Below are 22,807 nucleotides of genomic sequence, written 5' to 3' on the forward strand. Positions count from 1 at the left end.
CTTGTGCCCTTGTGTTTTACCCGACCCATAAAGTGAATGTCTCCTGAGCAAAATTTATCCTCATCACAGTGTGGCTTTTGTGTACCACCATAATCCTTCTTTCTCCACCACCTCAGGGGCCAAACATGTGAAACTTTCTGAGCCTTTCCCGTCCATGCCTGCCTCAATTAATCTTCTGTTGTCTCTTTCCAAAGCATGACTATCCTATTTTAACTCTCTTCAGCTCCTTGAGCAGTTTCCAAATGACTGCTAATCAGGGCATCAGATAATTAAATCACTCTCTCCTGTCTGTTTTTAATAAATTCCCTTGGTCAAACACCAGAGCTGTATTTGCAGTTGCAGCTGCTAGATCTGCATCAATAACTTCATATTTGCTACTATTTCAAGGACTGAACACTCTCACTTACTTCAGTCTCTGTTCTATTAGGTGCCTGTCTGCTTGTTGCCAGAGAAAAATCTTCATCTTGTCACTGAGCCAAAGGACCAGAACACTCCCAGAAGACTGAGAGACAAATCTTTGACCAGAGTGTTTAACCAAATGGTAGATATATAATTTAGTTTTAGGTAGTTCTGTGAGGACCAGGGAGTTGGACCCTTGCAATCCTTATGGATCCCTTTCAACTTGAGATCCTCCATTTAGTTTTTTTTCCATTTAAAAGTTTTATTGATATTGAGAAAAGCTGATTAATTGAAATAAGAATGCCAGGCAAAAGTGATCAGTGTAGAAGAGAACAGGAAAGGATCCCCAGTTCACTAGTATATGTTTATATTAAAAAATAAATAACAACTTGGGTTTGTTCTTAATAAAGAATCCAGAGTTTTTAAGCCTCATATAACAGAAAACAATTCTTCATCAGCCTTAATATCTGAAACTTTGGGGCCTTTGGGAGATAGTTATTTACAGAATTTAAGAATGAAGGACAAAACACAGTAGCAGATGAGCTTCCCCTCCCATCAGGAGGAACACATGAACACATTTATCCAGGGGGGCACTGGAATGAGGTTTGACAGTGTCCAAGCCCCATCCCAGTCCCAAATTTCCTCCCACGAGGCAAAAAGACGGTCAGAATTAGGTTTCCTTAATGCTCCATATCTGCAGCAGAATTACTTCATAGTGATGACAGTTTTTGCTCTGATTCTGCCTTTGCCACATAGGCTCTTCAAAATCATAAGTAGGATATTATAGATTTTAGTGAATTTATTTATTCCTATCAGTGGTGTTTGATATCTGCTGCTAATTTTTTTTTCTTTTCTACCATAAAAAAATTATAAAACGTTATTTCAATTTGTACCATGCTGGCTAAAATTGAAAAGTTAAAAATGTTCAACCAAAAAATGCAGAACTTTTATTTTTGTAAGGGAAGAATATCTTATTTCTTAGAATATCTGTTACCTTTTAAGACCCCATCTAATTTGTGGCGGCATTCCTTTTTGTCTGGTATCTTCACTGAATTTGCTAGTGTTGATGAAAGACACCTGGATTTACCTGGCCAGCTCAATTTAATCACAGCCTTGCACTCTAGACCTGCCAGGAAAAAGACTCATCTACCCTGTCATGCACTCTACTTTTCTTCCATGTAAATGAGACATGACCTTTGTTAAGAAATACTTTCTATATTGATGTAGCGTCCACAAATGGGGCCTTACTCTATCTAGCAAGACGAGGGAAGATTAAACACTAAAGCCTACACTGGATTTTTTTTTCCAAGGCAGTCGGTTTGGAGACACTTCAAGGCATGTACAAGATGTCGTTGACAGATAAACACCACTTGCCAGCTTTACCTTCTGCCTTACAATGACCCAGAGGGTGACATTACTGTGTAAGCAACACTTGCCCTGTGGTGTCCTGTAGCAGTCAGAGTGTTTCCTTTCTGACAGTAAATCCCAGCACTCTGAGGCACTCGGCACCAAAGTCAAGAGCTGGTCCCTAGGTCAGGGCAGCAGGCAGGACAGCAGCAGGAGGAAGGAGAAAAGCTTCTTTCTGTCAACTACTTGGCTGGATCAGTCAGAAAAAGTTAGGATGAGGGTTGGTTGATAAGAAAGGAAAAGGGATGGGAACTTTGCCACTGCTCTTCAAGAGGCAGAGCTTATTTCGCTGTTTTTAGGAGGAAATCTGAAAGACAACCATGCAGCCAGGAGAGGAGAGAGACTTTGTAGTCCAGGTTTTCCTTCTTACTTCCACTGGGAGCAGCTCCTCACCTGAGCTATACCTAGGTAAGCAAGACCCATGCTGGGTTTACGTGCTCCGATATATTGGAATCTGTCTGATTGGGAATGCCTGATGCAGGATATCAAGCAGAGTTTTTTTGGCCCTGCTTTGACCTCTTCATTAAGCATGTGAAGTTACTTCAGCAGTTTACAAAGAGCACATGGTTTGACACAGCAGTTTATGGTGTGTCACACTGCGACAGTGTGTCCAGCACTGGCCCAAGAGGCCTGGGATGAGGTAAACCTCCCTTCACCATTGAAAACCAAGGCTTCTGATCTTGGCTCCTCTCCCAGAATTACAATTTTTTTGTTTGTTTGTTTTCTGATATGCATATAGCATTTCACCAACGAAGCTGGTGGATTCATTTTAAATTATTTTCAGTTCACTTGATCTGTCTTAATAGCAGTCTGAAAAGTTTCAAAAAACATGGTTGTAGAAATTTAGTCCAAAAAAGTCATGAAATCCATAACTAGCTCAGCATTAGCACAGATTTTCCCAAATTCTTTTTTCCAGGTCTATTTCCCTGCTGGTTACTTTAAACATGTTCCAGTTCCAATATTCTTCAGGTACCTGTTGTACCCAAAGATGCACACTGTCTATGATAGGAAATGCTTGCACAGGGCCTCCAAATAAAAGAATTAGAAATATATAGATATTTTAAAAATCTTTATTTTATTTAATTTATTTATTTTATTTATTCTTCTTTATAAAATTTAAATATTTTAGACTTAAAATTTTACAACTTTATTGAGGTAGATGCGTATTTAAACTACTCAGAATGAATGATATAAACCCAAGGGTCAAATTTCATTAACATTCAAAGAAAACTATCCAAATCCCTCTATGAAGGGGCTCAAAACTTTGACATAAACTATTTGATAGCCTGGAAATACGGTGAAAGTGGCTGTTCTTATTCAGATTACCACCAACTCAGGTAATCCTTGCATTATAATAATCCCATGGAAATACTTAACAGAAATACACTCAATTCCCAGGTGTCTAAAGGATCCTAAGCAGCTTCCTTAACTGGGACATACCTTAATTCTGTCTTGGTAGATTGGGGTTGATACCCCATTCGTTTAGCCCACAGCTCTCATCACACCTTCTTTGTTTCTTTTGGGAATTTACTGAGTGTGCATCAGTTCCACTTTGCACTGTGCAAAATCTTAATTGCTGCCATGATATATTATTACTATCTACACTGCCTGAAAGATACTGCTGCACATGAACAGATGGAATAAAAGGTGCCAAGTGCTGGGGCTGGTATTATCTTGTATCTATTAAAACACTTGTTCTTAGCATAAGTGCAGTATAGCTATAACAGCATAATACACTTAGCTAATTTGTTTGGTATAGTTCATGGTATAGTTTCCTGATACACACCACCCAGTGCTACTGTGGACTGCTGCAGTCAGGATGGGCTCATTCTCCTTTCCCTTCTCTTTTTCCTCCTTCAGGGCAGGAGGCCTTCTGCCCTTCCTTGTGCTGGAGCTGTGCAGCATGAGTCAGTTCTGCTTACTGGTCTGAGTGGATCCTGCTCTTTTGGAACAGGAGGTACTTTATTCCTGCTGGCTGAGCTTGCTGATGCAATGCCCTCTATCAGCCCTGTGATCACTAGACGTGAAGAAAAGGGAGCCCACGGCAGGAGAGTGGGACTATCTCTCCTAGCTGCAACCTACACACACATAGTGCTAAGTTTAACAGGAAACTATATACTTGTTGTGTCCAAGGTCCACAGCTTATAAACATCCACTTCCTATTCTGGAAGATAACAGAGATACATGGGAATTATTGTATACTGGCCTCTTAATTCCAAAAGCATGTGTTTCGTGGAGAGATTTTCTTTATTTATCCAAATCTTTTTTTCCTTTTTATTGGATGAAAAAGTCAAATTCCTTTCAAATTTCAATGAACCACTGGGGGGTCCTATTGCTTCACCGAGGAGAGTGAGAATGGCCTGCAGGAACTTGACAGAAAAGGGAGGATTTAAAGCAAACCTTCAACAATCAGCCATGAATCTCCACCTTGGTGGAGGCCTTCACCTTCTCACTAAAAGCCAAGGTTTATTCAGTTTTTGTCAATTGCTCTGTGGGCCTGGCCAGCCCTCAGCACTTTCTAGTTCCCCTTGAGCTTGACAGATGCTGGTGATTTACTTTCTTCCTATGTACATTATGTGATGAAAGGAATGACATACCCCTGTTCTGCACTAGCAAATCTTTTATGTGACACACTTAATCTAAATGACTGAATGACAGGAATGTGGTGGCAACACCCTAGCTGTATTTATGAACACCTTTAGTCTTTAACATGGACGCTGTGCCTCTCTACATTAGTGTTTCCAAACTCTTTGCAGCCTCTATTCACTCTGAGTCAGCACTGGGCTGCATATTAGTGATGTCCTTTTTAGTAAGTGATGAGGAGATTTCCTTGGGGGAAACCCGTGTATCAAAGATTCAAAGGTTTTGGACATCATCCAGTATTAATTTTAAAGACAGGCTCTAATTCGAGAAGTTACAGGCATTGATAAGATTGAAAATTTAAAAAGACTGTTAGAATCAGCAAGGACTTACTGCATTAACTAAGCTTCACAAATGGCCTGGTGAAAATAGGCTGAACAGCCCCGTTAAAATTGTCTAGAAAGAATATTTTATACCAAAAGGAATCAACACAGATAAGTAATGGTATTCGAAGAGCCATGTGAGGTACTGGATCAAATACAGGAGCCCAGACATGTGATTTTTGGTCTATGTCCTTGACTCCTAGTCTGAGGCATGTGCCGCTTCCTGGATCTTTAAAACCTGGAAGAGAAATCGTAGCGGGATATATTTCACTTTTGCCCTGGGCTGCACATATGACATTCAGAACAGGCACTTCTTTTGGCCTTTGGGGTGAGATCCCTTGTGCTTAAATTTTACTGAGTGCAGTGCCAGCTTCTGCATCTGAACTCATCTTTCCCAGCCATGGAGTCCATGGATTCTGGTCACAGGTTTCGGTTCAGTTGCTTGGAGATGATCTCACACAGCCATCTGAGAGTGCCCTCTGGTATCTGTAACAGCCTTCTATTGCCCCTGCAGAGTGTTTGTGTCATCAGAGCCAAATCCATTTCTTTCAGATGACTTAGTAACTGTAGGCACCCCTGGTGGCACTAGACACCTAATTTGAGGCACCACCATTTGTCAAATGGGGTTTACAGGGCAATGCAGAAGAGAATTTTAGGATAAGGTACGTCATATTTTGGAATTTGGTGGTGATACCCCTTAAAGTGACCAGCTCATATGTCAGTGCTCCAGTGCAGACACCGGGAGAGCCCTTCTCAATGCATCTTTCACAGGGATTAATGATTATGAGACATTTTTAAGCTCACAGCTGCAACAATATATTGGATACCCAAAAGAAAGGCCTCTCATGGGCTCTCCCCCTCTCTTCCACAGGCTCGTCTCAGCTGCCTCATGTGTACCAAACCCCAGTGCTTGTGCAGCTTTTCCCTGAGCAGCCAGAGCAGCTCAGCCCGGTTTGGTGTTTCATCCTGGCTGTGGCTGCGCACCCCCAAAACTGTGTGTGAGCCAAAGCCTGTGCAGACATGAGATACTCACTCCACCCCTTCCCCACCTCCTGGACACACTTTCAGCAATGCAGTGCATCTCAGTATACAGACTTTAGAGTCTGAGGTCTGGCTACTCCTTTCTCAAAGACACAATGATGTTTTGGGGCAATTTTTAAATTTTATTTGTATTCTTTATAAAAATAAAATATATAAAAAAGTTGGTATCCCAGGCACTCTTCTATGGGAAAAATTCTTCTTCCAAATATAAATCCTTCCTGCCCAAGTTAGAGCCTGGGGCTTAGGGTATTAGCAGTCTGGAACCATAACAATACAAACACATGAGAAGTCCAAACAGGGTTGAACAGCATTTGTGCACTATGCTATCACTGCTTTCTTATTACCAGTTCAATTACCCTTCTGGGATTTCTTCCACAGGATTTTTGCCTGAACATTAACTGCATAAGCAGAAAGACTGTGTGCTATCTACTGGCATCTTAACATGCATGACAAACTTTATCCTTCCAAGAGTTAGATTAAAAAAAAATTGCTGTTGGTTGAAATGTGTCCGCAGTAAACTGATCATTTAGATGGTTGAAAATGTTTTTGTGTACAAACTTCTCAGGCAGCCAGTGGCAGTCCAGCCCTTTCCTTGCTCAAAAAGAACTAGCCCAGTCCCAGACTGCTGCAATGTTTCTTCCTCATGAGTCTTCCCCATTAACCGTTCCCATGGGAATTTTGGTCAGTTCAGCTGGACAGTGCTGAACACTAAAATGTACTGAAAATAAACAGGTATGCCAAGAGAGGTTATACTGCTTAATAGTATGAAGAATAGAACAGAATAGAATACGAAGAGCAGAATTTCTAATTCTGTCCTCTATCACTGTCAACCTGAACAATCCAGTCTCTGCTGTAATGTTCATACCTACAGAACTGAGGGAAATGGGTGAAAAATCTCCATTTCCATTTGCCAGTGATAATGAAAGTGATTTAACTGGGAGAAGTCTGCCTCTGGCTTCCTCATCACATAAAGATGATGAGCCCAGCAACTGGAGTAGATATGGTATCCTCAAGAACTGCGCATTTTATACAATGGTTTAGAAAATCAGCATCCTCTGTTCTCCCTGTTACCATGCAGGTCTGTCACACCCCACACAGGTCAGTTTTATCCTGACTTAGAAGTTGTACAAATCTCAGGATGACAGTCTTTGTCCTGATAGTCAGGTGTCTCTAAGATGTCTGTGTGTACTGGCACACATAGCAATAATTCAGAGAGAGTTAGTCTTTTCAGGACAATAAAGGCTCAAAGAAGATTTTAAGTAAGATGAAAGACTCATGAACTACAACTCAGATATAATTCTGTTTCTACCAGAGGTCTCAGAGAAATAGGGAGTTGTGAAAGAAAACACTTGGATGTTGTGATAGGTAGTATGAAAAGGGATGCAAGCAAAGAAAGTTAAATCTGGATTATGGCACCTTCAGGGTTTGGGAGAGTGAGAACATGAAACACAATTTGGCATGACAAAGAAGAAGCCAACAGTTAAAAATTCAAAGCCATGCAAAGTGCCAAAGATTGGAAGGATTTTGTTGATTACTTCAGCTTCTCCTGGGTTACAAAAGGGGGGTGAAGCATAAGGGGATATTTAGTCTGAAGATGATATGAATAAGTGAAGATGACTGAATAAGTGAAATAGCTCTACTGTAAAGGCAGCATGATACAACCAACAAGATCAGTCAGCCATACTCATCACACAGTTATGCTGTAAGAACACACACTTGCACACACGTGTGCTTCTCCCCAGGTACTGAACCTAGCAGTGCTCCCTGGTGCAGGTGCTGGTGGGAATATAGGAGGAGACTCTCTGGCAATTCAAAGAGAATGCAAAAATCCATTGTACTCCAAAGAAACTGTTCTACCCTCCAGGTAAGGGTGTAATTTCCTAGCACATTCAGAAAGAAGGGCAAGGGTGGCTCTTGATTCTTACAAAGGAAGAAGAAGTTTCATAAAAAAAAATTCAGCTGTCTCTGAAGGTGCCCATTTCTCAGAAGTCTAAATAGTTCTATCCACAGTTACACTGTAGAAAAATAAGTCTGTATTAGCCATTGTGTTTCCATATGTTAAGGAACACCCAACTGTCCATAGTTAGCCAGAAATTGACTTAAACAAAATTTGAACCTTAAACTTGCGGGAACTCATACCAGTAAACATCACAGACTAAACGGGCTTTGACACGATGCAGGGTTCTTGTACACTTTTAAAGCTAGTTTCTAATCCTGCCCTAGACACTAAATTAACCTTTCTGCCCTTAGCATTTTGCATGGAAAAACTGACAAACTTATTGAGGAAAGGTCTACTGTAAATAATACTCAGCCTTAATTTTGTCACTATTTAGTAAATGGTGCTACCAGGAGCCAGCAAGCTCACACCAAGTACTGTTTTACTTACTCAGCAACTGGGAGCATATCAAAGAGCAAAGTGTGCTTACTGAGATGACTGGGGGGATCAAAATGTGCTCTCTCCTCCTTAATAACAACATAGTACCTAAATTTGTAGTAATCCTTATCTGGGATGCCCTTTGGGCATTTGCATATGTATCTCAGGTTACATTTATTGAGCTGCTTAACTGCTCATACCATTTGATAAAAGCTAATATTGCCAAGAACTGAGTAATTATCTTACAAAACCTCACAGCTTTCTGATATTTTCTCTATAGCAAAGATTACAGGATTTTGCTTTTAGATTTTGATGGCTTTAATTCCCTATGTGTTATTCATGGAATAATCCATCACAGCTGCTTTTTAAAGTTTTCCTTCTCTTTTTTGTTGAAGTAAAAAAAGTCTCCATCTCAGAATCTTCTACCTTGCATGTGCAGCCCACAACTTTAATGCTGTTCACGTCTCACTTTCAAGTCCCCACAGATTTCTGTTTCACAACATTTTATGCAGTGAAGCTACTGGAAGAAAGCATAGAAGGACACATCTCTGAGTCAGTGAGGCCCTTCAAACCTGCTGATTCTGCTATGATCAGACCTGCACGTCCTCAAGCACATTCTCTGGTGGGCACTGTGCAGCAGACACCGTCTGCTCATTCAGCTGGGAAAACTGATAGTGCCAAACCCAGCTGAACAGGTTTAAATCTACCAACTTCCCTTCTGGGGGATGTAGCTCCTTTCTCGAGGTCTGTAAGTGAGGCACAACCTTTCCAGACACCCCCTCTTCACTGGCATTGCCTTCCTCACTGGAGGTATCATGGAGGTTGTGTTGCACTAGCAGTATCCCTTGGCACAGCGTCAGTCTGACTCATCTTCCATTTCATTACAGGGTCTGAAAACAGCTGCAGCTGTCAGAGGTTTGCTGTTACTTTGAAGCATTATGATAAAACAGTGCTTGCTAAATTATTCTGTAAATACAGCTTCCATGGTGTCAAAATAAAGGTACCAAAATTTAAATCTCTTGCAGTTGCATTATGGGTGCAATCCCCCAGACTCGTTCAACTTTGAGCAATTGCCTGGGAACTAATAACCACAAAACAAAAGCTAATACCCTGTTGCAGGGTGAAAAGAAAAACAACTTAGACAGAAAATATAACAGAACCACAAAATATAGTATAACACATAGTGTAATGCAGACATCTTTACAACTTAATATTTTACTATTATTGCAATGTATTTTTCTGTGCAATGGGAGCATTTCATGACTATAGTATTTTTTCCTTTAGTTTGCAATTTTTTTTCTTAAGAGTACAATAACAGGCAATACTTCTTACTTCAGCATTATTCCTGGAAGCCTTAACACCCCAGTTTTATGTATCATAAGTACACTTTTTAATTTTCCTTGAATTTACAGATATGCACATGCAAAGTCTGCAAAATGCTGACTCTGTCCATATATTAAAAAGAGCCCCATGCACTATATCAACATCAAGTGATCATGTCAGTTGTGTGAATAACTTAGTTTGCAAGAATAGATCCACTAACTTAAACACAAGAATTTGCACTCTAGTGATGAGTGTATGGTAGGTCCTGCCATGTAAACTTACCCTTCTAAAGGACACCCACCTGTATTTAAACTGGGTAGTGCTAGCAGATTTAGCTGTGGCAGGCAGGAATACAGTACAGGCTGCAAAACCCATAGAAAAGGCTAGACAGATATTTGAAGGGGTTTTGCAGTACAGAGCTCTGTGTTGCCGTGACTATACTGTAATCAGTCCTAGAAATAGTTCTCTTAAAACTGACAGCCATGCATTCAGATTTAATCTCTGAGTATCTGGTGGCTCAGCTCTAATCTGCTGTTTCTGAATTGTCCTGAGAACAGTCACAAATCTGTTTCCACAACCCCAGCCAGGAACTGAAGAAAAGGAATAGGTGTATTGTCAAGACTAGAGAAAAGGTGATGCCTACTTAAGGGACAGCTTTTAAAACTTTTTTTTTCTAAGTTCGCCCTTTAAAATTAACCAGATTTATCATAAACAATTATTTATGCAATTTCAAGCTACAATAATTATGGTGTGTCAAATACATGTTTCTGTGAAAAAAAAACCTGATATTTTACAAAACTGTTGAAGGCATTACAGAAAAATAGTAACTACTTTGTTACTCTGTGTTGAAGCATACCAAGATTCCTATTTAATTTTAGTATTTTTGCACTTTTTTTTTTGCCAAGGATAGTTTTGTCATTCAAGAATAGCCCTGGGTTCCCTTTCTAATTGATGTTTGACGATAACATAAAGACTGACTCTCACTTTTTCTTATAAATCATTTTCCTCAAAACTTAACATCTCAAAACACCCACTACAGTGAGGTAAGAAGCAGCATTTAGTGTTTTTTGTTTAGGACCATTTTCTCAGTCAGCATTCTGAGACAAACTAATTCAGCTTTATGCCAATGACCACGACCAGCACAAACAACATGAAACTGGCTGACACCAAGAGGTAAGAATGTATGGGAAAACCTCCTAGCAGTGTGAAAGAGGAGGTGGCACAAGAAATTAAAAGTTAATTTGATTTTGACTATTACTCGCATTGCAATATTCTACTTGTGTTTAATTATTTAAAGATTCCAGCATTTCAGCTGGCCCAGAGCAAAGACAGAGGCTCAGAGCAATGCTGTGTTCTCGCAGTGCATTATGTGCAGGCAGCCAGTTGACATTTATGTTGCTTCAGAGTAATATATCACAAGGAGAACAAGCAGTTGCTGTTCCTGATGATGTCAAGGTGATGGCATGATGGAAGTTCTTCATACTATCCCTGGAATAGCCAGGCAGGAGGCACCCACTGACTCGGCAGCCGCAGGCAAGGGCTACTTTGCATAGTAGTCACTGTACTCTTGGAAATCAGAGGACATATCTAAAGTCAGATAAAACAGGAGTGGGTCCAAGCTTTTGCAACAGCCCTAGGCTTTCCTGCATGCTTTTTTAAAGGTCTCTTTAATTTGTGTTTATCTCTTTATTCCCCACTGCTGGCTATGGCCAGAGCTCTGTAGGAAGGACAGCCGTTTCCCTGCTAGAAACTAGAAATACATATTGTGCCAAAACCACAGGATTTCTATTTAATGGAAGGTTTCATGATAACTCCATCCAAGAGTCTCTGAAACAACTTAAAAAATCACTGTGGATTTGGCACTTATTAAAAGTACAACTAGGCACTTTTCTAGCTGTTTAAGGGGCAGTTGGGTCTGTGCATTCAGACAGCTGCCTCTAGCAGGGCCCACTCGGAGCTGGGGAGGAGGACACAGGCAGAGGCTGGGAGGAGGACACAGGCAGAGGCTGGGAGGAGGACACAGGCAGAGGCTGGGGTGGAACAGATGGGCAGGGGCTGGCTCTGCCCCCTCACCACAGCGTGCCCCGCAGAATGGCTAAATCAGCATGAGAAAGCAGATTAGTGACAGATTACTTTCCCTCTTCCCTGTAACTCCTGGAAGCAAGGGTGATGCAAGCAGGATCCCTCTGCTCGGAGGTTTGCCTCCAACTCAGACTGGCAGCTCACTCCTGTCCCAGCCCAGCTTATCTCTCACCTGTTCTGCAGAGCTCTGCGCAAAAGCTACATCCTAGTCCTCTTACACCAGAAAAAAAGAAAGGGACAAAAAAGATGGCAACTCTAACTTTCTGCAGGAGGGCAGCACAGCACAACACTGATGCAAGAGGATAACAGCAAGAGATTTAGAATTAGACAATTCTTAATTTTTTCAAGGCTACAAGAACAACAAAAAAAGAAGCCTAGGCTGTTGTTGAAGAGGTGATAGCATAAATTTATTCTAGCAACACTTACATTTCTGCACATGTTCAGAAGAAAGTCTAAGCGCCTGCAAATGTCAAATGTCACATTTCAAGTGTCAAACAGAAATGTTGGGATTATTAAACAGACCAGAAAGAAAACTGGGTAATTCTAGATCTGGCAGCCTGACTTACATTTCCAGGTAGAATATTAGCAAAACCTGAGAGGAGCATCTATTTTTACTTGGACAAAGCAGACAAACATATTGGCTTAAAGCCAAGGGGGATTTGTGAATGAAACAATGCCAAAGAAATCTGATAACTTGTTTTAACATGGTATCTGAGTGGGTGGGTTTTTATAAAAAAGACCTGTGCCCTATGGAAACAGTTTAAATAATGCCTGGATAAGAATTCAATAAAGGGACAAGCAAACACTTTGCAACACATAATGTGTCCTTCAAGAAAGGCCTAGTGCTTCTTTAAAGGGTATCTTTTTGCCCAGGTGTTTTCTTCATAACAAGGCAAAATGGATTTTCATCAACATAATTCAGAAATTAAACATGGGATAGACACAGTAAAAGACACTAGACCCTCTTGCTTGACGTTTCTATCCCTGTCTTTCTTTTCGTCTCCTATCTCTCTCTTCCTTCCATCCTTCTCTTTCTCATTTTCTCTTTCTATTTCTCCTTTTCTTTCTCTCTCCCCTATTTACCCCCGTCTTACATGCTTTGCATATAAACTCATGCTTCCTTCCATGTTGTTGGAATGCTGACCACAGGCTGTTGAGATGAGCTATACTGAAGGAGCACACTTAGAAAAACTTAAAAGAAAGAGAACCTCAATATTCAGTGTCCCAAGAGGTGGAACCAGTGCTTAATTTACTGATGAATTATACCCATGGATTATTATGTTTGCACCAATTTTTTTACTGGGATAAACCCATGGTGGTACTGAAGTGACTCAAAACTGCATCAGAACAGACTTACTCCACTCCACTATGTATGGGATGGGTTCATTGGAAAGCATTTCTTGGCAATATCAGGCAAAATGTGCATGCCCCTACCTGGACAAAGCCTGTATGACCTGCCTGGTCAGAGATGCAGCAAGTTGGGTTTCCTTTTCTTTGTGCACGGGTTTTGAATTCACAACAAGAACCAGACATGGTTCTTCTTGTGTGGGATCAAAAGGAATTCTTCTTTCTTTCCATAAGCCAATAAAGCAATGGAATGGCATGATAATGTCTCCTCTTTTTTTCCAGACTGAAAGATGTTAAAACCACTTTGATTTTTCCTTGCAGTTCTAGGGGAGAATGCATTAGAAGCTGCATGCCAGGAAAATTCTATTGAAAAGGAATGTTCTGATCTCAGCTGCTGACAGAGCTCAGCCATGGGCTGGTTGATCTCCCTTCCCCACTCTCAAACAAAATATTATCTGTGTGCTGTGGCAAAGCTTCATGCCCCACACAAAGCAAGGTAACAACCACTTCCCATCCTCTCTGCTGTGCTCTGCTTTGCTTTCTCCCTCCTGGCAATGCAAGGCCATTGCACCTGCGTTTGATCAAGATACAATAAATTTTATTAAGTCTTCCTGAACAACTGAGCTTCTCATACACCTACAGTTTCTCTGACAGAACCTATTTGCTCTAATAATTTTTCACAGATGGATTCTGAGAGTTTTATATATTTCTCTAGGATTTCTGGATGCCTCTAATGGTTGGATGGATGGGACCCCAGGCAAAACTTCAGAACAGCAATGTTGGTGTAGTTCATGTACTCATGTCTACATTAGCATACAGAGCAGATACAGAGAGAAAGGTTATGGAAATTCTAGAAAACCCCTTGAAAAGTCATCATTGCTTATGATTTTGTATATAGAAATCTAATATATAGAAACTGCCTGATTAGGTATAGTTTTATGACTAACTGCTGCCTATCAGTGTCTTTGCTTTTAGGATCTAAGGATGGGGGCACAAAAACAGAAGAAAAATGAAGGATAAGATTCTAAAATTGTTTGTGTCTGGCACAGAGAATTTAATCCCTGCTAGCACTGCAAAATTTATGCAGTGCCTTCTGTGACCACTGTGTAGAACTGCAGAGAGCTCTGAGAATGAGACCTCCTGGAAGCATGCTCACTCAGTCTGTTTCAAGTGCCAGTTTCCCTCCTTTGAGGACAATCCTGTGCAAAATTGGCTTTAATGACTCTCCATGGGAATGAGTATGCTGACTGGAGCAACTGTTTGTAGGGTAGTTCTCCCTGCCTTGTGCTTAATGCAGGACCCAGTATGAGAAGCTGTCACAGCTGTAACATGTGCAGTGGTATATGAAGGAAAGGTCATGCTCCCTGCTTTGGTGTGAACGCACAATTGCCTTCTTTGCTTAGCAGTTAAAGAGCAGGGCTTGCGACTCAGTCAAAACTGAGAGCCAAAGCTCAGGCCATAGGCTGAGGTGAGCACAGAGTAATTCTCCATGAATGGGGATTTTGCTCCAGAAATTGTGAGTAAATCCAAAGACACAATAAGATGGTCAAATGTTGAAGTTCTTTCCCCTTCTAGAAAATCTTGCAAACACTTGAATGAGAAAGAATTGTCAGCCATACAGGTATGCTTCATTTCCCCTCTCTGCCAAGACTCACCTAATAATTTCTGAGCATCAGAATCATTCATTCAGAGCACACTATCACTTCCAGAGACCAATGGTGGAAATTAAATTCTCAAATTCTGATAAGTTAGTTTTCTGAGCTTCAGCCCAGCAATGCCTTCCCAAATGACCAAGGTTTCATCCCCAGCTGATTCCCAACTGCGCCTAAGTAGGCAGAGCCCTGCCAGACTGAAGTCAGCCTCCTCTTGCATGTATTGCACAGCTAAGCAGAGCAGGGTCTTACCCAAATAGTCTCTCCTCCAGCCTCTAATCTGAGAACTTATCTAGAAGGTGGCAGTCAGTACCTATGTTCATATAACTATGCCCTTACACTGAGTCCAAGCAAAGGTCCCTATCCCTATGTACATGTGTCGTATGAATATTTACACATATATATCAATGGGTGCTCAGAGGTAAACAGAAGCACTACTAAGTTTCTAATGGTCTTCTCAGAATTTTATTTCAGTTTTCTTCAGCTGGACTTAATTCAATTTTAATTAAATAAGCTGCAGTAGTCATGTATTTAATCCTTTTCATAAGTTTTGACACCTTTTATCTTACAGGTTTCAATGTTTATCGACTGCTCCTATCCGGTAGTTATTACTTAAGATTACTTATTGCTCCTATAAATTATTTACAATAGCAAATGCTACAACATAAAATTGTAAAAAACAGGGCTAAAAGGAATCTCAAAAAAATGTTTCACACGGTCCCTATCCTAAGTCAAAATCACCTACTATTGCATGATTCCTGGACTTTTTTCCTAACCTGACCACAAACACCTCCAGGGCTGGAGGATTTCTACCTTCCCTAGAGACATCCTCCATTGCTTCATTGCCTTTACACTCACGCAATTTTTCCCAACAACTGAATAGAATCCTGCTTATTTACTTGGTACCATAGTGGCAAATGCTGACTTTTAGGTGGCAGACTAAATGTTTTTAGGGAAACTTAAAGGAAAACTATGGAAGAAAGAAATATACTCATTATCTTAGCATTTGAGGAATTACTTTTATATAATTTTTGTAGCTGCAGAAAAAGCCTGAAACTTTCACAAGGATTGCTTTTTCTGAAGTTTATGTTATTACTGGTGACAATGATGAGGTTGCAATAATCTCAATAAGTCACACAAGGAAATTAAAAAGAAAATCAAGCAATTAAAAAAATTTATTTATGAACCATCATCTGTTTTATTCCTATAGGATTTTCAGTAGTTATTGTTATTACAGATGAGACTTTGATACTCTTAATAACACCAAATGTTATTTTGGGCATCCATTCACATAATACTTCTGTAAGAAAGAGCTGTGCTAGATTACCAGCGGGATGTGATTTGATACGAGCAACTTATCAAGAACTGACATCAGTGTTTCTATTTTCATTGCTGAAAAATTTCTATACAAAGCTATAAAACATTCACGTCTAGCAAGAGGAAACAGATGAGGTATGCCTTACACACAGATATGTGGTGCAGTTACTGGAAAAGGAAAAAGCTGATGTGGTAGCATTGCTAGCACACTGAACATGGAGTTGTGCTGGATCAAAGGCACGTTAAAACTTTCCCTGGGTCCGCCAATGCCAGACATGAACCCACCCCAATGAAGGCTGGTGGACAGTGAAGCTAGAAGCTTTTGGAAGAATTGCAGAGAAAGAATATTAGCAAGTATTGCCTTGAACATGGGACTAGAAAAGGACAAAATATGGGAGATGATCAGAGAGGAGGGAAAAGGATGCAGGGAATGGATGCATTAGGAACTATGTTAACAGGACACTGATCTGAGCACACACTGGCATAAGGTTCCTTACAGAAATGCCATATACATGAGCTCATGGACACAGTTAGAACACTGCCACAATTGCTTTATACCAAAAGAGGAATCTTTCCTTCCCGCTGATATTTGTGTTCCCAAATCTCTGAAATAAAGCTTTAGAAAAATTAAGGAGCATTGTTCGCATCCTATCTGTCCTTTCGACTGGAAATAAAATAAAGACAAGATACCTGCACAATGGCTTCTAATGGAGCTCTAAGCTCCACTACAAGCAGAACTCGTCAATTAGCTGGGCTCTCCCATTTTTCCTAAAGAGGATAGCAGAGCAAATGCTTCTGTTCAAGTGGGTAAACCCATCTTTTAAAGCTAAATCTTACATGGCATACAAAGAACATGAAGTGATTATTAACAGTGCTACTACAATCCAATTTATGCCATTTATTTGCAGCAGCAACTCATTCTGTTGATCAGAAGGTCATTAACTACAAAAAAATGAAGCTTTAACCAAAAGCATTTAAAGGGATTTAGTGCTGAATTTTACAGACCTTGCCAAAGTGTAATCTGAAGTCTTACATTTTTGTTCCCATCTTCAGCATGCCAAAGCTTGAATCATAAAGCTAGCACTCAGCATCTTGGCTGTGGGTCAAGATCGACTGAAGTCACATGCAGGGTAAAGTGGTGAAGGTGACATTGCTTCTACCTGGGTCAGACAAAATAAGTACTGATTTCTTCTGATACCTGTGAAGGACTTAAGCTCATGATTTTGTGAGAAAGACTCTGATTCCAGTTTTTTCACATCTAAATACTCTGTTTACTATCCAGAGCAAGAAAGTGTCAGAAAAGACTGGATGTAAATTCATTAGTGACCTAGGACATACAGTGCTGAGCTTTTTGATCATATGATTGACAACTGGCAAGGGCTTGCATTGTTTCTCAGTTACCTAGTGAGTATATTTGCAAGGTATTAGGAGCATGACGTGTTGGTACTGGGCAAGAGAGAAAAAGGCTGAAAACCAAACAGCAATAAACACTCCCATCCAAAAGAGTGCTTCCTGACAACATTAAGCTGAAAAAACAATCAAATGCAAATACCAATTTTTAATAACCTTCATTCTAGTGGAGTTGGATCTGAGCACAGACTTCCCAATGTGCTTGTCCCTAAATGGAGCAGACAATCTACAATGCCTTTTGGAATTTAAAACATCAATTTTGTGACTCCTAGGCCAGACTAGTCATAACAAGACAATTAATTAACTGGAAGCATTCAGATCATGATCAAAGCAGTATATGAAGCCTTTGCATGCCTCTTTTTGAAATGCTCTGATTAAACACATGCGACTTCTCTGGGAGTGGGTAAGAGCTCCGACCCTCCTGCAATGCTGCAGCTACCAAATAGCACCAAAGAAGTGGTGTCCCTGCAAGGCAGGTTATCTTCACCATCAAACACTTCCACCTTTCCCCAGATCCTGCCCAACACAGGCAAATCATTAAAAAATGCAAAAATAAACTCAAACAGCAATGTGATATGAAAATTATTTTCATGAGATACAGTTCACCTATCTGATGAATCATGAATACAAACAATTGAACAGCAACAAATAGATATCATATTAAAGGGGTAGAAAGCGTTCATATAGCTCATGCCTTTCTCTCTTTTTCTACAGAAAACCTAAATATTTACTATTTTGGTGTCCAAGAATCACACATAAACTTTGATGCACATCCATACGTACTGTCTTAATCAACATAAATTATGCAAATATGTAAAAACTTTAAGCACTTCACTTTGAGTGCTCGAGTTAGGCACATATGTATGCCCCAAATGTCTGAAGATCCACATGAAATAAATGCCATGTTTGGTCATGTAATCAGATAAATTGCATATTTCTTGAGCTCCTGACCAGCTGGACTGCATTTAGCCAGTGGGTCTCCTCTGTACAAGCCTATGCCTAGAAGGACTTAGATGAGTTTTCCACCACACAAAATTAAGACTTACAGATGGAAATCCCTGTAGGACTGAAGCTTAATCTACCTTCCCAGGAAGCACTGCTGCATTCCAGGCCTCTGAATATCTTTTAGCAGCTGCTGTTGAAAAATTAACTATGACACAGTGGGATGAAGACACATATTCATGTCCAGTCCCAGTGCAGGGATTCATGGTCTTGGCAGACTGTGAGTCTCAGATGAGAGCTCCTCTGCTTCCAAAAGGCTCTGGCCCAAGTCTCAGGCTGATGAGCCATTTCTCTGACCCAAACCCACTTGTATGTGGAAGCATAATAAATATAAGAGTAGCAGAACTTTCCCACTGGAAAGTAAGAAATTCAACTTCCTCATGGTAGATTAGTTCTTCTTCCTTCCAGTCTCATTAAAAGGTCATTATTATAAGAGTTTAAGGTAATTTAAGCACTTTTAAAGCATTTTTTCAAGTGAACTGGTCATTATTTTTTTCTTGCAATTAAAATGAATTGAGAGATTTATGGCAGGTCGCAACACCTTTCACACCTTATGCTGGAGAGTCAGGTTTCATGGATATTTGACTTCAGCCAAGTAGAGGGTGGCAAAAGTCTAAATCTCAGCAAAGGGGAAGATTAATGTGGGTACCCTGGAACACCTGCTGCTGAAGCCATTTGTGCTTGGGTCACTCTCCTGCCTACTCTGAAGATGGTGTGAACTGTCCTCTTGCCCTTTGCAGAATCAGGCCCTTAATGAACAAGATTAATAGGAGCAAGTCTGCCATTGGTTGTGTGCTGCTGTCCTCAGCATGTCAGAGGGCAGGCCAAGGGCTGAATTACAGCTACCCAGGGACTCCAAAATACGAGAAGAAATCAAACTGACGGATAGACTCTGGAAATTAAAGCATACTGTATCTGAGAGAAATCAATACAGAAATCAGAAAGATGCATGTTTCCAGTTACTTGCAGCCTGAAACAGTCCAAATCCTGCAGTCCAAATGTTTCATTAAAACATTTCTTTGCCTAGTCCAGATAAAGGATTCCTGTCACTTTGACCACTGGCAATATACTTGTGTAATGCTTATTCCAGAGAAATTTAGATTTCTCAGAGACGCACAAGGAGTAAGAACTCACACAAGGAGGAAAATATTGATGTGACAACATGGGCTTAGATTTAAATTCTGGCAAATAGTTCAACTCTGTAGACCATAGCTATGTAAGAACAGACTTTTTTTTTTTTTTTTTTGCACAGAGATAAGAGAGGGAATTAAATGCTTCCCATATGCCAAATAAAACCCTGAAGAAGCAATTCCTTCATTCTTCACTGCGAGTCAATAACCACTGTAGTGGATGAGTTTTCCTCATTATGAGGCATTTTGATGCTTGTACAGAAGATGGAGTTCTCCTTACTATTCTGCATCTCTTCAAATGTGCTGCTTTTCCAACAATCTCATCTCTGCCAGCCGTTGGCTCCTTTTTGAAGAGTGTTAGCCTCAACATTGCTGGGTACAGACTGGAAACATACAATTTAAAAGCTTAAAAACTAGAAGGTAAACCACCTAATTCTATGATGATGATGGATGATGATGATGATGATGATGATGATTATTATTATTATTATTATTTTTCATCATTTTTAAGCAATCTCCTGTGTTTTCTGGATCTCAGGATGACTAGAGAGGTTAGACAAATCTGTACAGTATTGTGCCTTCTAACTGTGATTGAATTTTTCTGCTGTAATGAGGCAGAAAAGTCAACCTAGATCTCGGACTACTACACACTGCTATTACTCTAAATAGATTTGCTGAGTTTTCATTTCCTCGGAAAGAAAATCTTATATGGCTTCGCCATCATTCTGCTTGGAGATCCGACTGTAATAGTTAGCTACATTCCACCTTGAACTGTTATTAATATTCCTCATATGTAATTAAAGCCTCTAATTCTACACAGAGATATCCTGACAAACAAGCAGCTGTCTGTCTTTTTTATTTCATTGTGGTTCTTGAACTCTTGGCTCAGGTTATGTGTTTCTGGAATGTCAGATAAGGAATTTACTTTTCCGTCCATCAGTTTACACTCTGCGTGCAGTTTGATGGCATCTTGCTAATACAGCCTGGTTGCACTGTAATTCACCTTATAATCCATTGTATCAACACTGACTGTTCAATGTGTGACTTCCTAACAAGGTGGCTGGTGCCTCTTAGGTGCTAGGTTGCCTTGGGAGAGTGGTATTTTAAAATGTATGTCCAGCATCAAAACTACCCAGCCTGGAGTTCCCAACTGTCATAATTAGATATAACTTCCTTCACTAAAAAAAAGCAAAACAAATGCTCTACTCAGGCAAAAAGATGTCCATAGGACAAGAGGAAATATCCTCAAGTTGTTCCAGAGAATGTTTAGACTGGATATTAGGAAATACTTATTCACTGACAGGGTTGCCAAGCGCTGGACTGAACTGCCCAGGGAAGTGGTTGAGCCACCATCTCTGGAGGTATTTAAAACATGTTTGGATGTGCTGCTTAGGGACAAGGTTTTGTGGTGGATGTGGCAGTGCTGGGTTGGACTCAATGATCTAGAAGTTCTTTTCCAACAATTCTACGATTCTATGATCCCACATTTCAAATCTCGTATGAGCTGTTGAGTTGCACAAAAAGCCTGTGCTGCCTCCAGATATGCTGCATGAGTCAGTAGGGCACTGCTGGCTTCTCTTTTGGGCACTTTCAGGTTGGATTCTGTTAATTATTTTACTTATTTCTTTTGATACCTCAGAAACAGCAGGGAACGGGATTAGCACATGACAGGCCGGACTGCTGGCTTCAGGACTGGAGGCTCTGGATGCTGGAATTCTTCCCACCTACCATTGATCCATGCACATCTGACCACGCCTCATGCATCCCCTACTCTACCTGCAGATACCATGGGGATATTGGGATTTTTACAGAGCTCTTTGAAGGTGAAGGTCATACAAGAACAGACAGGACAATATCTAAGATAGGCACGTGCTGCTGGTTGATGCACATTTACAAACCGAGGATGAGTTCACAGGTACTGCTGCCAGTTTTTGGTCCAAATTATGCCACATTAAATTCACAGCAAGTCAACAGGTAAGACAGCTGAAAGTTTGGTGAAATAAGAGCTAAAATAGTGGTAGATTTCAGCAGAGGTCCTCACACAGGTGGAAGTGAAGTGCCTGTGAAGTGTCACTTGCAGGAGACCTGCTGGCAACTCACAGGGAACTCTGCTGGACCTCAGAAACCCAGGAAAATTATGCCTCTTGGCAAACGCCCTCTGCTGTCACTATCAACAAGGGATTTTCCTACACAGTGCACTCACTATTCAGTTTGCCAAGTTGCCTGTAATAGATGAGAGACCTCAACCACAATGTTTAATGAAATAGTGCAGGAAATATTTCAGTCTGATATGCAGAATGAAAGGAAAACTGAAATTCATTGTCTAAAACAGTATCTAAAATACAAATTTTGTTTTCTGATCCCAGACTGTCCAGTTTCTCAATGACATCTGCTCATGCAGACAGCAGCAGGCACATGCAATCTCACTGCCTTCAGCTTAGTCATGGATGTAGGAATTTGTTCCTGCAGTTAGAGACAATGTGGACTTTTGCCTTGACCTTCTCCATAAAAGAAAGTTTGGAAACCAGGAAAATTGTCATCAATGGAACCAAACTAGAAAATAACCTGAATATCAAACTTGAGCTTCAGTGTTACCTTGATACACCAGTGAGTGTTTGCAGTCAGTCATCTACTAGTAAATTAATCTATTGTTGTTTAGATATTACCAAGAATGAACGGGCAGCTCTCACTAACCAAGAAAAAAAAAAGAAATTAAAAACGAAGGAAAAAGAAGAATAATACATAGTTTTGTTTACATGTGGCACTTAGGATGCTCCAACAATCCATGGGGCAACCTCTTGGGGAAAAAAAGTTAACTGCTGTGTGTAGTATTTTGTATTCTTTTTACACTCACTAAGCAATGCACTCACAGTAAACCCACACATACAGGTATGTGATGTGATTGATGTGATGTGATTTGATGTGATGTGATGTGATGTGATGTGATGTGATATGATATAATGTGATATGATGTGATATGGTTGGAGATCTCAGCTGGTAATAAGTGTGGATTGGTAACCCAAAGTTCTCCATGAGGCAGCCTCCATCTGCATGTGGGATGGCAGGGCACTCTGACCCATCTGCCACCAGAGTGCACATCTGCTGTCTGACAAGGTGGAGGCAGGTACTTGATGGGTACTCAAAGTTCTACCAAAGTGAAAAACTTTCACTGGAGTCAAATTCAAGCCAAAATAAATGAAATCATTTTTCATCTGGAAGCTAAGAATCTTACCTACTTTTGGTCTACTGAACAGCACACACGTGTGTAAGTACTGCATAGGCCAGGCAAGGTGGGGTAGATAAAATACGTTGCCAAAGTGCTCTAGTTCTGCCCCCTTCACAGAGTCTGTAAGGCTCTTG

The sequence above is a fragment of the Catharus ustulatus genome, chromosome 4 (assembly GCF_009819885.2).
Source record: "Catharus ustulatus isolate bCatUst1 chromosome 4, bCatUst1.pri.v2, whole genome shotgun sequence".
NCBI classification, from domain to species: domain Eukaryota; kingdom Metazoa; phylum Chordata; class Aves; order Passeriformes; family Turdidae; genus Catharus; species Catharus ustulatus.